The sequence below is a fragment of the Lynx rufus genome, unplaced genomic scaffold (genome assembly GCF_022079265.1).
Source record: "Lynx rufus isolate CCGP_SWC_20201006 ecotype Redwood Valley unplaced genomic scaffold, mLynRuf1.p SCAF_3, whole genome shotgun sequence".
NCBI lineage: Eukaryota > Metazoa > Chordata > Mammalia > Carnivora > Felidae > Lynx > Lynx rufus.
In genome coordinates, this window is record NW_025814845.1 from 124,908,404 (window position 1) to 124,932,001 (window position 23,598).

At 38.8% G+C, this 23,598-nt stretch overlaps 1 protein-coding gene and 1 pseudogene across 1 annotated transcript in view; one reads left to right on the forward strand and one right to left on the reverse strand.

The window, feature by feature from the left end:
* The window catches only part of IQCM (IQ motif containing M), a 445,282-nt gene that overhangs the window by 343,798 nt on the left and 77,886 nt on the right, over positions 1–23,598 (reverse strand).
* LOC124520404 (40S ribosomal protein S3a-like) overlaps positions 2,843–23,598 on the forward strand; it is a 39,841-nt pseudogene continuing 19,085 nt past the window's right edge.

The following is a 23,598-nucleotide window of genomic DNA, read 5'->3' on the forward strand; positions in this document are numbered from 1 at the left end:
CAGCTAGTAAGCAGTTGTGTGAACCCAGGTCAATCTGAATTTGAAGCCCAAGGGACAGCGACACAAGGGGAAAGGTCCCAATGGAAGACTGAACAATGGCCCCAAAGATACTCACATCCCAATCCCTGAAACCTGCAAATGTTAGAATACATGGCAAGAGGGACTTTGCAGGCATGATTAAATCAATAATCCTGAGAGGGGAAGATAACCTAGGATATCATGATGGGCCATATGTGTACTCACAAAGGCGCATGGAAAAGAAGGAAATGTGATGACAGAACCAAGAGTGATTTGGAGAAGAGGTCATGAGCTAAGGAATGCAAATAGCCTTCAGAAGCAGAAAAGGAACAGAAATATTCATCCCTAGAGTTGCAGAAAGAATCAGTCCTGGGGAACATCTCCACATAGTCCAATGAAATTAATCCCAGATTTCTGTATTCTGTAAGAGAATACAGTTGTGTCCTTTTAAGCTACCAAGTTTGTGGAGTAAATTGTTGAAGCAGCCCTGGGAAACTAATACAGTCTGCAATTCTGAAAATCTATAAAAGAGTTTAAGTCAAAAACATTCTATTAGAAGTCAAAAATATTCTATTAGACTCAGAAAAAAATTTTAGAATAGTATTGGCATTCCATTGTACTATATAACAAGCCAAACTCTAAAATAGAAGCCAAAAGCAATAAGGAGAAAACAAACTAAGACTTTAAACAATAAGAATATTTGCAAGATAAATAAAAATGGAAATGAGTGATCTTTAAAAGGCAAGAAATACCAGGAAACCAAAACTGTAACAACAGAATTAAAATGTATTTCACACTTAATAGGAGTGTAAGAGACAGTACAGAATATCAAATGACTAGATTTAGCAAGTATTCCTAGAATAAAGAAGTATCCAAAGATGAAAATTATAAGAGAGAAGATTAAAGATTATAGATTAAAGTTGACAAAAAATAAGTATCCATCAAAGGAGTCCTATACATTACTGAAGATGAAACCAGAATAATCAAAAGTAAAGAAAACAAACACGACTGAATAATAATTTCCTCAGCTAAAAAAAAAAGCATGTATCTTCTGAGTATTGGGGCTTATTGTATATTATGAGAAAGTAATTAAAAGAGATTTGTATGCCATTACATCCTGCAAAGTTACAAGAATAAAGAAAACAAACTACTAAAGGAATTCACACACATTTGCAAAGAAAAAACATCTCAAAGGTGTAAAACACAGGTTGTTATCAAATGTCCTCTGTGAAACAACAAAAGAAACAATAAATGACAGAAAACCACAAACAGAATTTCCAAGGAAAAGGAAAAGTTGTGAAACAGAAATTTTTAAAACAAAATTGTCTTCGATTTATAAAGGCCAGGGAAAAAATTCATTCTCCGATATACCAACACCCCGAAGGTCTGCTGAGAAAAATCACGTGTTTTTGTTTAAATAAAAAATATCTCTCTGAAGATCAAGACATGAATCAAAATTAAGGTTAAAAGAGTTTAGAAATCATGGGACCAGCAGTTCTTCCCATAACCAGAATAGCCATTTCTAGTAGGACCACAACAGTCACGTGGATTCTACACCTCAGACTTACAGCTTGATCTTGCCAGTCCTAGCCTCATAGTTCCTTTTCTGCTTCATTTTGCTTTCCTAGGAAACAAACAGTTTGTTTCCTATGGTAAACGCTTTACCTCACTCATAGTTCCAATGAAATGTTCTTTCAAATAGAATCTTGTTCTATGATTACCAAAAACAATAACCAATGACCAGCATTGGTGTCTCGTGCACTTAGAATGGCTAAAGGTTTGGAACATGTACCCAGTAAACAAGATAAGGAAACAAAGAACAATAGTGGCTATTTTCATTTTCCAAGAACTTAAATAATGACTTTTCTCCTTCTTAAAACTTCAAATTGAATCACCTAAATCACGACATCACCCCCCAGGAAGTGCCTCTTTATATCATAAGAACAGCCTCTGAATATTCCTATGGCCCTCAGTTGTTTAAGGGGAAATATATACCTGGAAAATAGATTGTAGGATATACACCAGAATTTCATAGTGAGTATTTCTGGGTGGTAGAACAATAAACGAGTATCTCTTTTTGTGACAGTGTTCTGTATTTTCCACATTTTCTGCAATTAATCATACTAATTGCAACTTTACAGAGAACACATTTAAAATAAGTCTGTATAATTTTAGGCGGAATTACGCAAAAATTATGTAGAAAAACTATGAACAAAAGCAAAGTCTGAAGAAATCATCACAGAACTTTAGGGAGATTTACCTCTCTTTTTTCTAACCAAGATGTTTTGTACTTGGTAAGAAGAAAACACAATTTGCTTAAACTTCTTACATAACAAGCATACATACAAAAATAAATGCTTCCTTTATTTTTAAAAAACTTTTTTAACATTTATTCACCTTTGAGACACAGAGAGTGAGCAAGGGAGGGGCAGAGAGAGAGACACAGAATCAGAAGTAGACTCCAGGCTCTGAGCTGTCAGCACAGAGCCCAATGCGGTGCTTGAACCCGCAAACCCGAGACCATGACCTGAGCTAAAGTCAGACACTTAACCGACTGAGCCACCCAGGGACCCCAATAAACACTTCCTTTACATTTGTCTTCAATGACACAACAGTTTGGGGGCAGGGGAGAACCACACTATCTTTAAAGAGTCATAAACTCACATCCCCCTCTCAGGAAGTAACAGAGATAGTCTGCTATGTTGAAGTAGCTTTGTAAAAGTTTAGTCTCAGTCTTTCTGATTAACTAAAACAAGCCCAGGTACTACTGTCACAGATTTATTTCTGTGATACAAGGGCAGCTATCTGAATACATGATCTGAAAATGCCTCTTGATGGCAGCCCACTTGTCATCTTTGCCCAGAAGCACTATGACAAATACAGCTCATGCCAGCACCTGACTGCAAACGCCAGGTGGGCAGACGTCACATCCTGTATAGTGTTGTATCCTCTACACAACCACAATGCCTGGTACAGAATATGTACGAATAGTTTTGAAGAAAAAACGTTAACATAAACCGGATGATGCTTGTTTTACAGATGGCAATGATGTCATAGGTTTCTAGGCAAAAAAAAAAGAAAAAAGAAAAAAAAAAAAGACAAGAGTCTGGGAGAAAAGTGATTTATTGCACGGTAATTCAATGGGAGTGTTCTTAGCAGTCCCTGCCCTATCCCTGTAAAAAGAAGCAACAATTAACTAGCCATTTGTTTGTCTCATATAATCCTAAATTTTTAAAAATTATTTCTTCCAGGTTGACTACATACTGATGTTTGGACAATACAGATCTTACTGATTTTAGTCAAGGTTTCTGTGCCCACACTCATACATGCTTGGTGAAAATGAAAATTTGAAAAGATTCTGGGAAAGTAATTCACCAGTGAGAGAAGTCTTTTAAATATTCATAGTTTTGAAGTAATATCGATTTCTAGGAATCTTTCATAAGGGAGTAATCTGAAATATGCCACAAGATTCACTAATAACGATGTTTATTACAGCATTATTTACAATAATTGGGCAGAAGAGTTAACATAGCAAAGCTGAGACTGTCATTCCTAGAAAGACAAGTTTACAAGGTTCATCCTGGGCTGGTATCTGGGAACTTGGCAGGTGAACAGTTCCTTACACTGATGTAAAACTTTTCCTAAAAGATAAGAGTATCTCACTGTGCCTAGACTGGGCAAACAATACGGGTTTATGCAAAATGTGTGCTTCCTTCTGGAAATCTGGAATGTTGGGACATACTAAGCAGTGGATACTTAGATTATCCCCCAGTAAAAACCTTGTTGCTGAATCTTTAATGAGTTTCCCCAGTGTACCATGACCCGAGACATCACCCCCCAGGAAGTGCGATTCATGTCACAATTCATTATTGGAGGAATTAAATGCATTGCAGTGACCACTGGAAGAACTCTTGGAAATTTGCTCCTGGTTTCCTCTGGCCTCCACCACATGTGAAGTGATTTTTCTTTGATTGTTGATTTTTCTTTGTATGTTTTTATATAATAAACCTTTTCTATGAATATGACAACATACTGAGTCCCATGAATCCTCCTAGCAGATCACTGAACAAGGGGTAGTCTTTAGAACCCCAACGCGCTCCGGAAGATGGCGGCGTAGGAGGACGCTGGGCTCACCGCGCGACCTGCTGATCACTTAGATTCCACCTACACCTGCCTAAATAACCCAGAAAACCGCCAGAGGATTAGCAGAACAGAGTCACCGGACCCAAGCGCAGACGAGAGGCCCACGGAAGAGGGTAGGAAGGGCGGCGAGGCGGTGCGCGCTCCACGGACTGGCGGGAGGGAGCCGGGGCGGAGGGGCGGCTCGCCAGCCAAGCAGAGCCCCCGAGTCCGGCTTGCAAAAGCGGAGGGGCCTGACGGACTGTGTTCCGACAGCAAGCGCGACTTAGCGTCTGGGAGGTCATAAGTTAACAGCTCTGCTCGGAAAGCGGGAAGGCTGGAGGACAAAGGGAGGGTGAGCTGCTGAGCCCCCGGACGACAGAGCTCAGTTTGGCGGGGAACAAAGGCGCTCACCAGCGCCATCTCCCCCGCCCATCCCCCAGCCAAAATCCCAAAGGGAACCGGTTCCGGCCAGGGAAATTGCTCGCTCTGCGCAAACACCCAACTCTGTGCTTCTGCGGAGCCAAACCTCCGGCAGCGGATCTGACTCCCTCCGGCTGCCACAGGGCCCCTCCTGAAGTGGATCACCTAAGGAGAAGCGAGCTAAGCCTCCCCCCCTGCCGCCGTGCACCTTGCCTTCCCACCCCAGCTAATACGCCAGATCCCCAGCATCACAAGCCTGGCAGTGTGCAAGTAGCCCAGACGGGCCACGCCACCCCACAGTGAATCCCGCCCCTAGGAGAGGGGAAGAGAAGGCACACACCAGTCTGACTGTGGCCCCAGCGGTGGGCTGGGGGCAGACATCAGGTCGGACTGTGGCCCCGCCCACCAACTCCAGTTATACACCACAGCACAGGGGAAGTGCCCTGCAGGCCCTCACCACACCAGGGACTATCCAAAATGACCAAGCGGAAGAATTCCCCTCAGAAGAATCTCCAGGAAATAACAACAGCTAATGAGCTGATCAAAAAGGATTTAAATAATATAACAGAAAGTGAATTTAGAATAATAGTCATAAAATTAATCGCTGGGCTGGAAAACAGCATACAGGACAGCAGAGAATCTCTTGCTACAGAGATCAAGGGACTAAGGAACAGTCACGTGGAGCTGAAAAACGCTTTAAAGGAAATGGAAAACAAAATGCAAACCACCACGGCTCGGATGGAAGAGGCAGAGGAGAGAATAGGTGAACTAGAAGATAAAGTTATGGAAAAAGAGGAAGCTGAGAAAAAGAGAGATAAAAAAATCCAGGAGTATGAGGGGAAAATTAGAGAACTAAGTGATACACTAAAAAGAAATAATATACGCATAATTGGTATCCCAGAGGAGGAAGAGCGAGGGAAAGGTGCTGAAGGGGTACTTGAAGAAATAATAGCTGAGAACTTCCCTGAACTGGGGAAGGAAAAAGGCATTGAAATCCAAGAGGCACAGAGAACTCCCTTCAGACGTAACTTGAATCGATCTTCTGCACGACATATCATAGTGAAACTGGCAAAATACAAGGATAAAGAGAAAATTCTGAAAGCAGCAAGGGGTAAACGTGCCCTCACATATAAAGGGAGACCTATAAGACTCGTGACTGATCTCTCTTTTGAAACTTGGCAGGCCAGAAAGAATTGGCACGAGATTTTCAGGGTGCTAGACAGAAAAAATATGCAGCCGAGAATCCTTTATCCAGCAAGTCTGTCATTTAGAATAGAAGGAGAGATAAAGGTCTTCCCAAACAAACAAAAACTGAAGGAATTTGTCACCACTAAACCAGCCCTACAAGAGATCCTAAGGGGGACCCTGTGAGACAAAGTACCAGAGACATCACTACAAGCATAAAACATACAGACATCACAATGACTCTAAACCCGTATCTTTCTATAATAACACTGAATGTAAATGGATTAAATGCGCCAACCAAAAGACATAGGGTATCAGAATGGATAAAAAAACAAGACCCATCTATTTGCTGTCTACAAGAGACTCATTTTAGACCTGAGGACACCTTTAGATTCAGAGTGAGGGGATGGAGAACTATTTATCATGCTACTGGAAGCCAGAAGAAAGCTGGAGTAGCCATACTTATATCAGACAAACTAGACTTTAAATTAAAGGCTGTAACAAGAGATGAAGAAGGACATTATATAATAGTTACAAGGTCTATCCATCAGGAAGAGCTAACAATTATAAATGTCTATGCGCCGAATACCGGAGCCCCCAAATATATAAAACAATTACTCATAAACATAAGCAACCTTATCGATAAGAATGTGGTAATTGCTGGGGACTTTAACACCCCACTTACAGAAATGGATAGATCATCTAGACACACGGTCAATAAAGAAACAAGGGCCCTGAATGAGACACTGGATCAGATGGACTTGACAGATATATTTAGAACTCTGCATCCCAAAGCAACAGAATATACTTTCTTCTCGAGTGCACATGGAACATTCTCCAAGATAGATCATATACTGGGTCACAAAACAGCCCTTCATAAGTATACAAGAATTGAAATTATACCATGCATACTTTCAGACCACAATGCTATGAAGCTTGAAATCAACCACAGGAAAAAGTCTGGAAAACCTCCAAAAGCATGGAGGTTAAAGAACACCCTACTAACGAATGAGTGGGTCAACCAGGCAATTAGAGAAGAACTCAAAAAATATATGGAAACAAACGAAAATGAAAATACAACAATCCAAACGCTTTGGGACGCAGTGAAGGCAGTCCTGAGAGGAAAATACATTGCAATCCAGGCCTATCTCAAGAAACAAGAAAAATCCCAAATACAAAATCTAACAGCACACCTAAAGGAAATAGAAGCAGAACAGCAAAGGCAGCCTAAACCCAGCAGAAGAAGAGAAATAATAAAGATCAGAGCAGAAATAAACAATATAGAATCTAAAAAAACTGTAGAGCAGATCAACGAAACCAAGAGTTGGTTTTTTGAAAAAATAAACAAAATTGACAAACCTCTAGCCAGGCTTCTCAAAAAGAAAAGGGAGATGACCCAAATAGATAAAATCATGAACGAAAATGGAATGATTACAACCAATCCCTCAGAGATACAAACAATTATCAGGGAATACTATGAAAAATTATATGCCAACAAATTGGACAACCTGGAAGAAATGGACAAATTCCTGAACACCCACACTCTTCCAAAACTCAATCAGGAGGAAATAGAAAGCTTGAACAGACCCATAACCAGCGAAGAAATTGAATCGGTTATCAAAAATCTCCCAACAAATAAGAGTCCAGGACCAGATGGCTTCCCAGGGGAGTTCTACCAGACGTTTAAAGCAGAGATAATACCTATCCTTCTCAAGCTATTCCAAGAAATAGAAAGGGAAGGAAAACTTCCAGACTCATTCTATGAAGCCAGTATTACTTTGATTCCTAAACCAGACAGAGACCCAGTAAAAAAAGAGAACTACAGGCCAATATCCCTGATGAATATGGATGCAAAAATTCTCAATAAGATACTAGCAAATCGAATTCAACAGCATATAAAAAGAATTATTCACCATGATCAAGTGGGATTCATTCCTGGGATGCAGGGCTGGTTCAACATTCGCAAATCAATCAACGTGATACATCACATTAACAAAAAAAAAGAGAAGAACCATATGATCCTGTCAATCGATGCAGAAAAGGCTTTGACAAAATCCAGCACCCTTTCTTAATAAAAACCCTTGAGAAAGTCGGGATAGAAGGAACATACTTAAAGATCATAAAAGCCATTTATGAAAAGCCCACAGCTAACATCATCCTCAATGGGGAAAAACTGAGAGCTTTTTCCCTGAGATCAGGAACACGACAGGGATGCCCACTCTCACCGTTGTTGTTTAACATAGTGCTGGAAGTTCTAGCATCAGCAATCAGACAACAAAAGGAAATCAAAGGCATCAAAATTGGCAAAGATGAAGTCAAGCTTTCGCTTTTTGCAGATGACATGATATTATACGTGGAAAATCCGATAGACTCCACCAAAAGTCTGCTAGAACTGATACATGAATTCAGCAAAGTTGCAGGATACAAAATCAATGTACAGAAATCAGTTGCATTCTTATACACTAACAATGAAGCAACAGAAAGACAAATAAAGAAACTGATCCCATTCACAATTGCACCAAGAAGCATAAAATACCTAGGAATAAATCTAACCAAAGATGTAAAGGATCTGTATGCTGAAAACTATAGAAAGCTTATGAAGGTAATTGAAGAAGATTTAAAGAAATGGAAAGACATTCCCTGCTCATGGATTGGAAAAATAAATATTGTCAAAATGTCAATACTACCCAAAGCTATCTACACATTCAATGCAATCCCAATCAAAATTGCACCAGCATTCTTCTCGAAACTAGAACAAGCAATCCTAAAATTCATATGGAACCACAAAAGGCCCCGAATAGCCAAAGGAATTTTGAAGAAGAAGACCAAAGCAGGAGGCATCACAATCCCAGACTTTAGCCTCTACTACAAAGCTGTCATCATCAAGACAGCATGGTATTGGCACAAAAACAGACACACAGACCAATGGAATAGAATAGAAACCCCAGAACTAGACCCACAAACGTATGGCCAACTAATCTTTGACAAAGCAGGAAAGAACATCCAATGGGAAAAAGACAGCCTCTTTAACAAATGGTGCTGGGAGAACTGGACAGCAACATGCAGAAGGTTGAAACTAGACCACTTTCTCACACCATTTACAAAAATAAACTCAAAATGGATAAAGGACCTAAATGTGAGACAGGAAACCATCAGAACCTTAGAGGAGAAAGCAGGAAAAGACCTCTCTGACCTCAGCCGTAGCAATCTCTTACTCGACACATCCCCAAAGGCAAGGGAATTAAAAGCAAAAGTGAATTACTGGGACCTTATGAAGATAAAAAGCTTCTGCACAGCAAAGGAAACAACCAACAAAACTAAAAGGCAACCAACGCAATGGGAAAAGATATTTGCAAATGACATATCGGACAAAGGGCTAGTATCTAAAATCTATAAACAGCTCACCAAACTCCACACCCGAAAAACAAATAACCCAGTGAAGAAATGGGCAGAAAACATGAATAGACACTTCTCTAAAGAAGACATCCAGATGGCCAACAGGCACATGAAAAGATGTTCAGCGTCGCTCCTTATCAGGGAAATACAAATCAAAACCACACTCAGGTATCACCTCACGCCAGTCAGAGTGGCCAAAATGAACAAATCAGGAGACTATAGATGCTGGAGAGGATGAGGAGAAACGGGAACCCTCTAGCACTGTTGGTGGGAATGCAAATTGGTGCAGCCGCTCTGGAAAGCAGTGTGGAGGTTCCTCAGAAAATTAAAAATAGACCTACCCTATGACCCAGCAATAGCACTGCTAGGAATTTATCCAAGAGATACAGGAGTACTGATGCATAGGGGCACTTGTACCCCAATGTTCATAGCAGCACTGTCAACAATAGCCAAATTATGGAAAGAGCCTAAATGTCCATCAACTGATGAATGGATAAAGAAATTGTGGTTTATATACACAATGGAATACTACGTGGCAATGAGAAAAAATGAAATATGGCCTTTTGTAGCAACGTGGATGGAACTGGAGAGTGTGATGCTAAGTGAAATAAGCCATACAGAGAAAGACAGATACCATATGGTTTCACTCTTATGTGGATCCTGAGAAACTTAACAGGAACCCATGGGGGAGGGGAAGGAAAAAAAAAAAAAGAAAAAAGGACGTTAGAGTGGGAGAGAGCCAAAGCATAAGAGACTGTTAAAAACTGAGAACAAACTGAGGGTTGATGGGGGGTGGGAGGGAGGGGCGGGTGGGTAATGGGTATTGAGGAGGGCACCTTTTGGGATGAGCACTGGGTGTTGTATGGAAACCAATTTGTCAATAAACTTCATATATAAAAAAAAATAAAAAATAAAAAATAAAAAAAAAAATAAAATAAAATCAAAGTTAGTCTAGAAAAATTAAAAAGTAAACTAAAAAAAAAAAAAAAAAAGAACCCCAACGCAATAATAAAAATTGAAATTAACATAAATGTCCAGTAATGGGAGATTAAGTAAATATAGTACATACATGCATTGAGTTATTTTTCAACAACAAAAATATATATCTTGCACTTTCAATTATGAATGAAAAACCCATAAACAAAAAGACTAAACAAAAAATATGCCAAAATGTTAAAAATAATAATTTTTGGTTTAATCGAACTTTTGTCTGTATTCTGTTTTTTGTTCTGAATGGGCTGAATGAAAAATTCATGAATCTGAAGGACCTGACTTACATAGAGCCATTTTTGAGGAAAGCTATCCTAATTGTTTTTTCCTCCTACTGGTTGCCATAGGACCTAACCCATGGTTTATTTGTAAAACCAGACTTGCTGCCCGAGCTTGAATAGACTGGATAAGGAAGCAGTCCATGGGCCTGAGACAAATATACATGAGTTGGACATGAGGGGGTAAGCACATATTTGGCTCAAACTCTGTCCAGTTTGGTCTCTACACCACATGGAAACAATGTAATGCAATCAAATCTTATGTTTTAACAGTTTAAATGCTAAACGAACAAAAAGAAGGAGGTTGTTAGCTAAGAGGTGAAATACCCCTCTACTTCTCTCTGAAGCAAGTTGATAATCCCAGTTTTAAAAAATCTGGAGCGTAGGGGTGCCCGGGTGGCTCAGTCACTTGAGCATCTGACTCTTGATTTCAGCTCAAGTCATAATACCATGACCCTGGGATCAAGCCCCAAGTCAGCTCCATCCTGAGCGTGGAGCCTGCTTAAGATTCTCTCTCTCTCTCTCTCTCTCTCTCTCTCTCTCTGTTTCTGTTTGTCTCTCTCTCTGCTCCTCTCTACCCCCTTCTAAAATTTAAAAAAAAAATTAAAAAAAAATAAATCTGGAACCTAGAATGACTGTGGAATTTAGGGGATAACTTTACAGGATGTTTTCACATACATGCATCACTCAAAAAAATATGCACATGCCACTCCCTTCCAGTTATAAGGATGTTGACCTGAATATTTAGCTTTCCAGAAGCTTTTTTACGGAGATATAGTTGTTTTGTATTACAAAAGGATGATTAAGGTTTAAACAAAACTATCTACCAAATGTTTTGTCACAAATCTTTGGTATTTTATTTACTCATAGGTTATGCATGAGCTAGAATAATTGTGCAAATTCTGGAATGAGCTGGCCTTTTTAGAAAACAAAAATAAGACTCTAATCCCCTAAGAAAGATTGTTAATTTTTAGTTATTTCCATCTGTCTTTCATGATTGGCTTCTCAGGAAACTGAAGTTCATTAATGTATCATTATCTTTACTAAAATTCATTAAAGCAATACATTCAAGGCAGGAGAAAAGATTCTAGTGACAAAAACAAACGGATAATTATGGAACAGCATTTTAGCTCTGCTTATGTCAGTATTTTTATTCTAAATGTTTCACTCTATTCTTCTCTTCTAGTCATAGCTAGGAGAGAGTAAGTCTGTCACCTTGTGAGGCATAGAGCATATATGATTGGTGGAACCTTAACTAAATTCCAGGTAGAGTATTATATAAAATTAAATTTAAAATATATCTAAGTACAAAGAGATTCACAGAGCCTAAGTCTATAAAGCTATAGCAAACATCACACATAAATATAGCAAACAACATTAAATAAGCTAACAAAAAGAACATTTTTATGATGATAAAAAATTACAATTATCTGGCTTAAAAATTAGCCAATTTCTACTTGTCCCTTTTCAGTCCTTTCAATCATCATCAGAAAGGAGGCAAGCATAAAACATAAATTAATGTTTCTGTTTGTTTATAAATATAAGAAATAGTCTAAGTTCTGAGTGGATGATGAAAATTCTGGATTTTAATGTGTTAAATATTATCTATAAAGCTCAATAGCCATGGAGATGCTGTTTCCATTATCACTAATAAATGAAAATTGACTGTACTAATAAAATATTTCACAGATGCTCTGCCTTCTTACTCCTACACATCAACAGATCAAATTCAACAAATTTGCTTCTTTTCAGAAGCATAATATGTATTATTTTAGCAGCAACTTTAAGAATAAATGAGAGCAAAATAAAGACTATTTCTTAATTTACTTTCCTGGTTTTACTAATGACAATGTCAATGTATGAGTCTTTCCTCTAGTTGAAGGGCTCTACTTGCCTTAACCTAAACAGCATTGAAGTCCACTCATTTGCTTCCATTTGTGATGGTTCTTTTTGTGTCAACCTGTCTAAAATACAGTGGCCAGGTATTTGGTCAAACATGTATGGATGTTGCTGTAAAGGTATTTTCTTTGAAGGGAGGGGGCAGTTTGTACATGGAAGTGGGGGTGGAGAAGAGAGAAAGGGAAAGAGAGAATCCCAAGCAGGCTCCATGCCCAGCACAGAGCCTGACATGGATTCAATCTCATGACTGTGAGATCACAACCCAAGCCAAAATCAAGAGTCAGACACCCAACCAATTAAGCCACTCAGGCGCCCCTGTAAAGTTATTTTAGATGAGATTAACCTTCAAATCTGCTAAAGCAGATTGCTCTCCATAACATGGGTGGGCCCCATCCAATCAGTTGAGGCCTCAAGAAAAAGACTCATCTCCTCTAAAACAGAGAATTCTGCCAGCAGACTACTCCAGACTCAAATTTTGTACTCGTCAGCCTCTACAATTGCATAAGCTAATTCCTTAAAATAAACCTCTCCATATATGGAGTCAAGAGGAGAAAGAGAGAGATTTAAGGGCTCACATATGAAGAATGAGAAAGAGAGAGGGTATCTATCATGTATCCATATTTCTATCTAACTATACCTCTACCTGTCTATCTTGAGCTCAATATAAATATATACATAAATAAGTAATATGGTAGATCTAGTTATATTTTTATCAAGAGGAAAATAGAGAGGACATAGAGAAAGAGACACAGAGAGAGAAGGATCTTATTGGTTCTGTTTCTCTGGAGAACACTGACTACCATACCCAGATAACACATCCTAACCAGTCTCCACCTTCCCAAAGCATACCCAACTTTCAAGGACAAACTTTCAAGACTCATCATCTTTTTCTCTCCATCCAAAAAAGCATATTGCAATTCAAAATATTTCTATTATGGTTACTGATACCAAATGTCTTTATCTATGTAAACAATAGAAGCAAAAATGATAAAACAACTCCATCTCTACTTGAATGAACTCTCTATCAAAATATGATGAAAAATGTAGAATTTGAACAATTGCTAGATATTAATTGATATTAAATTATTGTTAATTTTTAGATGAGATTATGATATTTTGGTTGTGCTTTAAAAAGAGATTCCTGGGGCACCTGGGTGGCTCAGTGGGTTAAGCATCCAACTGCAGCTCAGGTCATGATATCAAGGTTCATGGATTCAAGCCCCACGTCAGGCTCTGCACTGACAGCTTGAAACCTGGATCCTGCTTTGGATTCTGTCTGTCTGTCTGTCTCTCTCTTTATCTCTCTCTGCCCCTCCCCTGTTTTTGCATGTTCTCTTACTCTCTCTCTCTCAAAAATAAAACATTAAATTTTTTTTAATAATAAAAAGAGATTCCTTATATTTTATAGTAAAACTGAAAAACATTTATGGAAGCATATCAAGGAATTTGCTTTAAATGGCCCAAGGTGGAAAGGTAACTGAGTGGGTACATGGACATAGATGCAACAATACTGACCATGAGTTTATAATTATTGAAGCTGGATAATAGGTACTTGTGGGTTTATTATCCTACTCTCTTTTTGTATATATTTATATTTTCCATAATAAAATGCTTTTTTATCTATTTATTCAAAGATGCATAAACTTTTCCAGTGCCAAGAAAAACTTGAATTAAATAGCTAAGCATCAGGGGAAAAAAAAGAGCAGACCACAGAGCAAAACATGAATAACAATACTTTTCTATCTGGCAAGATTTGGTTTGAAAAAGGAAGAAGAGAAGCACACATTAAGGTGTAAGAAAGTTCAGCTAAGAAAAATCCCCACCAAGTCTTCATATGGTGGCTTTGTTGAAAATACTGTAAAATCCCAGGCCAGAACCTTCCTCAGAGAAGAGCATCAGAAATTTATTGTCTGTCTTCTCCAATAGAATATAAGTACTACAAAGTCAATAACTTTTGTCATGCTCACCATTATCTCCCTAGCAACAAGCAAAGCACACACAATAGGTGATCAGTAGATATCCGTTAATCATTTCTGTGTACAAAATATGTTCTCCGATGGCTATCACCACTATGCCATAAACTATTAATTACAGGTATAAAACTATTAGAATAAACACTCATTTTAGAGATTCAAATTTCAATTATATATGTATCTTTCTGAAAATTATTTATCAGCAACTTACATCTATTTAGCATGTTAAGAATAACTTCTACATATACCATCTCATTTTAGCTTCCTCAAAAAAGAGAGATATAAACAGGGATTACCTCTCCTATTTTAGAAAAGAAAAAGCTGAAGCTCAGAATATACTATTCTGCTGATATTCCAAAGCTGGTTTTTTTACTCAAGATCCTTCATTCTTTCAATTGGAGAACCATCTGTATGTCCTTTTTAACTTAGGATACTTCTAATTAATCAAACATTTTCACTCAGTATTATTCATTTAAGGACAGAAAACATATTGAAGTTGAGCCCAGACCCAAAAGATAAGAGATAGAAAATCAAACCTATTATGTGGGTGTTTAGGTACAATATTAAGGAATATCATTTCAAATCTTAAAAGATATGTAGAGTTCACCTTTCACTTTAAATATAGAAAATCACACAAAAAAATATTTTCCACTCTAGCAATAAGAACAAGAGAGATAGTGTATAAGACAATAATTTTTGATCCATGAAGAGCTAAGGTCACAAGGCAACCTAATGAACAACTATACAAGGTTGACAACATCCTCCAAGAAAAGATAGAGTACAATTCACCTTCAACAGACCATGGGAAGAAGAGATGACCACCATGGAAGCATGGAAGAAAACAACAGCTGAAACTTTGGATAAACCTTTAAAGACCAAATGTGTACTCATTTGGTAGTACAGATTTCTTAGAAGCCCAAATGAGGCATCTGCATCCACAATTCTACTCTTTTCTAAAGGTTTCCACCCAGTCTTCCCTGGGAAAGACCAGGGGAAGGCAGGAGATCTGAGAGAGACCTCCTCTGTGATGCAGGTGTGTGGGTCTAGAAAAGAGGCACTGCAAGAGGACAAGGTGGCTGTTGGCTGCTGCAGGAGAAAAGCCAGGAAACTCAACTAAGTTTATGAAGCCATTATAATTCTGATAGGAAAGCCAGACAAAGATTTTATAAGAAATAAAAACAGACCAATGCCCTTGAGAAACACAGATGCAAAAATCCTTAATAAAATATTAGCAAATCAAATACATCAATATATGAAAAGCATCCATCAATATATGAAAACCATAATGTGATCAATTAGGTGTATCCCAAGAATATAAAGTTGGTCTGATATACGAGAATTCACAGTGTAATTCACTACAATAAAACACTGAGAGAAAAATCAATAATTATCTAAGTACACTACAAAAAAAACACTTTAGAAAATTCAACACATTTATGATTTAAAAAATTTTTTTTCCAGAAACTAGGAAAAAGGGAAATTTCATAATCCTGATAAAGGGAATCTACAAAGAACTATAACTAATATCATACATAATGATGAGATATTGATGGCATCTGCCTAAGATTTGAAACAAGATAGGATGTCTGTTGGGATGTCTGAGTGGCTGAGTCAGTTAAGTGCCTGACTCTTGATTTTGGCTCAGATCATGATCTCTCAGTTTGTGAGATCGACCCCCATGTCAGGCTCTATGCTGGCAGTGCAAAGCCTGCTTGGGATTCTCTCTCTCTCTCTCTCTCTCTCTCTGTCCCTCCCGCAGGCATGCACGCACTGTCTCTCTCTCTCTCTCTCAAAATAAATATTTTTTTAAATTTGAAAAGAAAAGGAAAGAAAAGAAAAGGATAGTATGTCTGCAATCACTACTTCTATATAGCATTGTGCTAGAATTTCTAACCAGTGCAGTAAAACAAGACAGAGATAAAAGACATGCAATTTGGAAAGAAAAAAAGGAAAGCTCTCTTTATTCAGAATGGCATGACTGTGTATATAGAAAATTCTAATGAATTGAAAAAAAAACTGGTAGAACTAGTAAATAAATTCAGCAATGTTGCTGTGTACAAAATCAATTAAAAATCAATTATATTTAATATAGTAGTATGAATAATTAAAAAAATCAGTTAAGAACAAATTTAACAAATAGCATGTAAAACCTTACATAAATATAAAATATATATCTTACAAAATATAAAATAGTGCTGAAAAATTAAAGAAGACTTACATAAATGAAGAGATAAATTGTGCTGATGGATTAAGGACTTAACGTGAAGAGTGTTGTTCTATATCCCTGAAGTGATATATAGATTCAAAGCAAAGCCATTTATAATTGCAGCCAGCATTTTTTCTGGAAATTGGGAAGGTAACTTTAAAAATTTGTTTGGAAAAGCAAAGGAACAAGCACAGTTAAAACAATCTTGGAAACAAACAAAGTTGGAGGATGTGTACCATATAATTTTAAGACTTACTATAAAAGTAGTAAGAAAATGTGGTATTGGCAAAATGATGTATAAATACACTAATGAAACAGAGTTGAGTCCTGAAGTAGACATGCACGAATATGAAGATTTTTGACAAAGACACCAAAGTAATTCAATGGAAAAAGAAAAATCTCTTCAACAAGTGATACTAACTTAGGCCATACACAAAAATTAATTTGAAATAGATCATAGGTTGAAACATAAAAGCCAAATCAACAAAGCTATCAGGAAAAAAACAGAGATCTTTACAACCTTGGGACCAGGAATGATTTTTAAGGAAGGCACAAAGCACAAGTCACAAAAGAGAAAATGAAAAATTGGACTTCATCGAAAATAAAACCTACTCATAAGAAAAGGCAAGAATAAAGGAAAAAAAAAAAAAAAGCAAGTTAGGGACTATGAGTAAATATTCACCACATATGACAAGGACCTAAATCCAGAATATATACTCTTACAGCTCAGTAACAAAAAGACAAATCACTCTGTTTTAAAAAGAGGCAAAAGACATAGAAACTTCACAAGAGATACGCAAATGGAAATACACATGTGAGAAAGTGCTCAGCATCATTAGTCATCAGGCAGAGGAATGCAAAATGAAACCGCAAAGACCTACCTTACCAACTGAGTAGCTAAAATTAAAGAGACTCCGGGTGCCTGGGTGGCTCAGTTGGTTAAGCGTCTGACTCGGTTTTGGCTCAGGTCATGATCTCAAGGTTTGTGAGTTTGAGCCCCAACTCACACTCTGCGCTGGCAGTGCAGAGCCTGCTTTAGATTCTCAATCTTTCCCTCACTCTCTGCCCCTCCCCCACTCTTGCTGTCTCTGTTTCACCCAAAATAAATAAACTTAAAAACAAAATAAAATAGAGGATCCTGGGAAGATGGCGGCGTAGGAGGACGCTGGGCTCACCGCGTGTCCTGCTGATCACTTAGATTCCACCTATACCTGCCTAAATAACCCAGAAAACCTCCAGAAGACTAGCAGAACGGAGTCTCCAGAGCCAAGCGCAGACGAGAGGCCCACGGAAGAGGGCAGGAAGGGCGGACAGGCGGTGCATGCTCCACGGACTGGCGGGAGGGAACCAGGACGGAGGGGCGGTCCGCCGGCCAAGGAGAGCCCCCCGAGTCTGGCTTGCAAAAGCAGAGGGGCCGGGCGAAGTGTGTTCCAACAGCGAGAGGGACTTGACATCTGGAAGGTTATAAGCTAACAGCTCTGCTTGGAGAATGGGAGGACTGGAGGACAATGGGAGGGAGAGTTGTTGAGCCCCAGACGACAGAGCTCAGCTCTGCGGGGAACAAAGGTGCTCGCCAGCGCCATCTCCCTCACCCATCCACCAGCCAAAATCCCAAAGGGAACCAGTTCCTGCCAGGGAACTTGCTTGCACTGCACAAACACCCAAAGCTGTGCTTCTGCGGATCCATCCCTCCAGCGGGTCTGACTCCCTCCTGGTGCTGCAGGGCCCCTCCCAGAGCAGAACTCCGAAGGAAAAGCGAGCTGAGCCTGCCCCTCCGCCCCTGTGCACTTTGCCGATCCAACCCAGCTAATATGCCAGATCCCCAGCACCACAAGCCTGGCAGTGTGCAAGTAGCCCAGACGGGCCATGCCACCCCACAGCGAATCCCACCCCTAGGAGAGGGGAAGATAAGGCACACACCAGTCTGACTGTGGCCCCAGCGGTGGGCTGGGGACAGACATCAGGGCTGACTGCGGCCCCGCCCCACCAACGCAAGTTATTCAAGACAGCAAGGGGAAGTGTCCCACAGCCCTGCACCACTCCAGGGACTATCCAAAATGACTAAACGAAAGAATTCCCCCAGAAAAACGTCCAGGAAATAACAACAGCTAACGAACTGATCAAAAATGATTTAAACAATATAACAGAAAGTGAATTTAGAATAATAGTCATAAAATTAATCGCTGGGCTTGAAAACAGTATAAAGGACAGCAGAGAATCTTGCTACAGAGATCAAGGGACTAAGGAACAGCCAGGAGGAGCTAAAAAATACTATCAACGAGTTGCAAAATAAAATGGAGACAACTACGGCTCGGATTGAAGAGGCAGAGGAGAGAATAGGTGAACTAGAAGACAAAATTATGGAAAAAGAAGAAGCTGAGAAATGGAGAGATAAAAAAACCCAGGAGTATGAGGGGAAAATTAGAGAACTAAGTGATGCACTAAAGAGAAATAATCTACGCATAATTGGTATTCCAGAGGAGGAAGAGAGAGGGAAAGGTGCTGAAGGGGTACTTGAAGAAATAATAGCTGAGAACTTCCCGGATCTGGGGAAATAAAAAGGCATTGAAATCCAAGAGGCACAGAGAACTCCCTTCAGACGTAACTTGAATAAATCTTCTGCACGACATATCATAGTGAAACTGGCAAAATACAAGGATAAAGAGAAAATTCTGAAAGCAGCTAGAGATAAACGTGCTCTAACATATAAAGGGAGACCTATAAGACTCGTGACTGATCTCTCTACTGAAACTTGGCAGGCCAGAAAGGAATGGCAGGAGATCTTCAATGTGATGAACGGAAATAATATGCAGCCGAGATTCCTTTATCCAGCAAGTCTGTCATTTAGAATAGAAGGAGAGACAAATGTCTTCCCAAACAAACAAAAACTGAAGGAATTCGTCACCGCTAAACCAGCCCTACAAGAGATCCTAAGGGGGATCCTGTGAGACAAAGTGCCAGAGACATCGCTACAAGCATAAAACATACAGACATCACAATGACTCTAAACCCATATCTTTCTTTAATAACACTGAATGTAAATGTACTAAATGTGCCAACCAAAAGACATAGGGTATCAGAATGGATAAAAAAACAAGACCCATCTATTTGCTGTCTACAAGAGACTCATGTTAGACCTGAGAACACCTTCAGATTGGAAGTGAGGGGATGGAGAACTATTTATCATGCCACTGGAAGTAAAAAAACAGCTGGAGTAGCCATACTTACATCAGACAAACTAGACTTCAAATTAAAGGCTGTAACAAGAGATGAAGAAGGGCATTATATAATAATCATAGGGTCTATCCATCAGGAAGAGCTAACAATTATAAATGTCTATGCGCCAAATACAGGAGTCCCCAAATATACAAAACAATTACTCATAAACATAAGCAACCTTATTGATAAGAATGTGGTAATTGCAGGGGACTTTAACACCCCACTTACAGAAATGGATAGATCATCTAGACACACGGTCAATAAAGAAACAAGGGCCCTGAATGAGACATTGGATCAGATGGACTTGACAGATATATTTAGAACTCTCCATCCCAAAGCAACAGAATATACTTTCTTCTCGAGTGCACATGGAACATTCTCCAAGATAGATCATATACTGGGTCACAAAACAGCCCTTCATAAGTATACAAGAATTGAAATTATACCATGCATACTTTCAGACCACAATGCTATGAAGCTTGAAATCAACCACAGGAAAAAGTCTGGAAAACCTCCAAAAGCATGGAGGTTAAAGAACACCCTACTAAAGAATGAATGTGTCAACTAGGCAATTAGAGAAGAAATCAAAAAATATATGGAAACAAATGAAAATGAAAATACAACAATCCAAATGCTTTGGGATGCAGTGAAGGCAGTCCTGAGAGGAAAATACATTGCAATCCAGGCCTGTCTCAAGAAACAAGAAAAATCCCAAATACAAAATCTAACAGCACACCTAAAGGAAATAGAAGCAGAACAGAAAATACACCCTAAACCCAGCAGAAGAAGAGAAATAATAAAGATCAGAGCAGAAATAAACAATATAGAATCTAAAAAAAACTGTAGAGCAGATCAATGAAACCAAGAGTTGGTTTTTTGAAAAAATAAACAAAATTGATAAACCTCTAGCCAGGCTTCTCAAAAAGAAAAGGGAGATGACCCAAATAGATAAAATCATGAATGAAAATGGAATTATTACAACCAATCCCTCAGAGATACAAACAATTATCAGGGAATACTATGAAAAATTATATGCCAACAAATTGCACAACCTGGAAGAAATGGACAAATTCCTGAACACCCACACTCTTCCAAAACTCAATCAGGAGGAAATAGAAAGCTTGAACAGACCCATAACCAGCGAAGAAATTGAATCGGTTATCAAAAATCTCCCAACAAATAAGAGTCCAGGACCAGATGGCTTCCCAGGGGAGTTCTACCAGACGTTTAAAGCAGAGATAATACCTATCCTTCTCAAGCTATTCCAAGAAATAGAAAGGGAAGGAAAACTTCCAGACTCATTCTATGAAGCCAGTATTACTTTGATTCCTAAACCAGAGACCCAGTAAAAAAAGAGAACTACCGGCCAATATCCCTGATGAACATGGATGCAAAAATTCTCAATAAGATACTAGCAAATCAAATTAAACAGCATATAAAAAGAATTATTCACCATGATCAAGTGGGATTCATTCCTGGGATGCAGGGCTGGTTCAACATTCACAAATCAATCAATGTGATACATCACATTAATAAAAAAAATATAAGAATCATATGATCCTGTCAATCGATGCAGAAAAGGCCTTTGACAAAATTCAGCAACCTTTCTTAATAAAAAGCCTCGAGAAAGCCGGGATAGAAGGAACATACTTAAACAGCATAAAAGTCATTTATGAAAAGCCCACAGCTAACATCATCCTCAATGGGGAAAAACTGAGAGCTTTTTCCCTGAGATCAGGAACACGACAGGGATGTCCACTCTCACCGCTGTTGTTTAACATAGTGTTGGAAGTTCTAGCATCAGCAATCAGACAACAAAAGGAAATCAAAGGCATCAAAATTGGCAAAGATGAAGTCAAGTTTTCACTTTTTGCAGATGACATGATACTATACATGGAAAATCTGATGGACTCCACCAAAAGTCTGCTAGAACTGTTACATGAATTCAGCAAAGTTGCAGGATACAAAATCAATGTACAGAAATCAGTTGCATTCTTATACACTAACAATGAAGCAACAGAAAGACAAATAAAGAAACTGATCCCATTCACAATTGCACCAAGAAGCATAAAATACCTAGGAATAAATCTAACCAAAGATGTAAAAGATCTGCATGCTGAAAACTATAGAAAGCTTATGAAGGAAATTGAATAAGATATGAAGAAATGGAAAAACATTCCGTGCTCATGGATTGGAAGATTAAATATTGTCAAAATGTCAATACTACCCAAAGCTATCTACATATTCAATGCAATCCCAATCAAAATTGCACCAGCATTCTTCTCGAAAGTAGAACAAGCAATGCTAAAATTCATATGGAACCACAAAAGGCCCCGAATAGCCAAAGTAATTTTGACGAAGTCCAAAGCAGGAGGCATCACAATCCCAGACTTTAGCCTCTACTACAAAGCTGTAATCATCAAGACAGCATGGTATTGGCACAAAAACAGACACACAGACCAATGGAATAGAATAGAAACCCCAGAACTAGACCCACAAACGTATGGCCAACTAATCTTTGACAAAGCAGGAAAGAATATCCAATGGAAAAAAGACAGTCTCTTTAACAAATGGTGCTGGGAGAACTGGACAGCAACGTGCAGAAGATTGAAACTAGACCACTTTCTCACACCATTCACAAAAATAAACTCAAAATGGATAAAGGACCTGAATGTGAGACAGGAAACCATCAAGACCCTAGAGGAGAAAGCAGGAAAAGACCTCTCCGACCTCAGCCGTAGCAATTTCTTACTTGACACATCCCCAAAGGCACGGGAATTAAAAGCAAAAATGAACTACTGGGACCTTATGAAGATAAAAAGCTTCTGCACAGCAAAGGAAACAACCAACAAAACTAAAAGGCAACCAACGCAATGGGAAAAGATATTTGCAAATGACATATCGGACAAAGGGCTAATATCAAAAATCTATAAAGAGCTCACCAAACTCCACACCCGAAAAACAAATAACCCAGTGGAGAAATGGGCAGAAAACATGAATAGACACTTCTCTAAAGAAGACATCCGGATGGCCAACAGGCACATGAAAAGATGCTCAACGTCGCTCCTCATCAGGGAAATACAAATCAAAACCACACTCAGATATCACCTCACGCCAGTCAGAGTGGCCAAAATGAACAAATCAGGAGACTATAGATGCTGGAGAGGATGTGGAGAAACGGGAACCCTCTAGCACTGTTGGTGGGAATGCAAATTGGTGCAGCCACTCTGGAAAACAGGGTGGAGGTTCCTCAAAAAATTAAAAATAGACCTACCCTATGACCCAGCAATAGCACTGCTAGTAATTTACCCAAGGGATACAGGAGTACTGACACATAGGGGCACTTGTACCCCAATATTTATAGCAGCACTCTCAACAATAGCCAAATTATGGAAAGAGCCTAAATGTCCATCAACTGATGAATGGATAAAAAAATTGTGGTTTATATACACAATGGAGTACTACGTGGCAATGAAAAAGAATGAAATATGGCCCTTTGTAGCAACATGGATGGAACTGGAGAGTGTTATACTAAGTGAAATAAGCCATACAGAGAAAGACAGATACCATATGGTTTCACTCTTATGTGGATCCTGAGAAACTTAACAGAAACCCATGGGGGAGGGGAAGGAAAAAAAAAAAAGAGGTGAGAGTGGGAGACAGCCAAAGCATAAGAGACTCTTAAAAACTGAGAACAAACTGAGGATTGATGGGGGGTGGGAGGGAGGGGAGGGTGGGTGATGGGTATTGAGGAGGGCACCTTTTGGGATGAGCACTGGGTGTTGTATGGAAACCAGTTTGACAATAAACTTCATATATTGAAAAAAAAAAAAAGATCCTGTGTAATTTAGATTAAAGCAGAATACCCAGACTTTAGGATTCATGGATCAAA